The following is a 1,638-nucleotide window of genomic DNA, read 5'->3' as shown; positions in this document are numbered from 1 at the left end:
TCTCATTTGTGGAACTGTATGAAAATAAAATTAAATCTAATAGCCAACAACTAAGCGGAGATCAGAAATGCTTTTCAAGAAAGGCGAGTTATCAGTATTAACTCCACTACCTTAAGGACTGCCAAAAAGAGCAATGTGGAGCCCTGCCAATGGTATAGCCATGGTTTTACAACGCTGTCTTGTGGCAATTGTGACTTGGTTTTCACACCTTTAGTTCTCGTAACACATATATGCACTGTATGTTCTTCAGATTGGAGTGTTCTGGAGACAACTCACTCAATCGTACTCCAAAAACAATAACCCCTATCAATTAAGTCAAATTGAAATTTGGAGAACAATAGAGTCTCAGATAACACTGAGCTGAGCTATTCTGCTTCCACCCAGCAGATACCAATGGTACACACCTATTTCAAGGTCACTGATAGGCCCACTCAGCAGCTACTTGAAGCATTATATACACAACCAACTCTTTACAAGTTTGAATTCAGCAAGAGAGACTGAGTATTCACCACCAGGCCCTTTGTTTTTGTTTTTCCTTCTAAAACAATGGCACACAGCCTACTGTTTGTAGTAGGAAGGGGAAGAAGTTGCCTGAAAGATCCTCACTGCTGGTAAGCTGGGCTCTTGCTGAAAGAGGTCCTGTGTGTGCACACACCTGTGCAATGCTGACACACCAAGTGAGGCTGGGGAGTCCACATATTTCTACACAATTTCATGTTCCCTGTACCAGCACCTAGGCAGCTACAATTGCCTCGACTTGTCTTGTTTTTTTAGAGAGCTGCCAGAGGTTTTACACTGGACCGCATTTAATGCAAACCTATACATAGCTCATAAAGTGTGCTCCCAGATATGCTACCAGCGTGGACAAGTCTCGTATTGATGCTCATGATATCATTGGCATTAATACATGTCTCTTGACAAATCATTTCCAAGTTGTCCCTGAAAGACATTATCACCTTCTATACTCCCCCTCACAGGGTGGACTAGACTCAGGAGCCAGCAAAGCACCCCAGCAAGTCAGGCTGCAGAAACGAGGGCTCTAACGGCCACAATATGTTCAGTGTGAAAACGACAGATTCCCTTCCAGATAAGTTTTAACATTATTAAGAAAGTCTACATTGTTTCATCTGCCTCCTGAAGGCACCAGCTACAGTGCCGTGCCTGAATCCTTCCTTACCTCCTGCACCATTTCACAGTACAGACCGTATTCAGCATATTTCTAGCTATCCTTGATGAACAAGTTTGACGTAGTGATGGCAGCCTTCTCTTTTGTTTGCTATTGTAGCTCGTAATAAAAATAACATCTTCTATATTCAGACTGCCATCAGTATTTAATAGTACTGGCAACTCTGAAAAACGATGTTACGCTCCCTACCATTCCCCCCCCCCCGCCTCTGCAAAGACTTTTGGGGTTATTTAGAGGGTATCTGCCTCTCCCCGTTTTGCTTTGTTAGAGACGCAATTTGCTTTGTTAGAGATGCAACAAGAGCTCGAACTGCCCCACAGCAGCTACCAGATCCCTCAGTCCCGGCCTAGCTGCAAAGTATTCCCACTCCCAAGGTAAAACCGGAGGAGGTTTGTACACCTAACAGCATCTCGCCTTCCACCTGCCGGGGAGGGAGAGGGGGGAAAGGCCTC

This window comes from Pygoscelis adeliae, unplaced genomic scaffold, assembly GCF_000699105.1.
Source record: "Pygoscelis adeliae isolate BGI_AS28 unplaced genomic scaffold, ASM69910v1 Scaffold92, whole genome shotgun sequence".
NCBI classification, from domain to species: Eukaryota; Metazoa; Chordata; class Aves; order Sphenisciformes; family Spheniscidae; genus Pygoscelis; species Pygoscelis adeliae.
Note: the sequence above shows the minus strand (reverse complement) of the source record.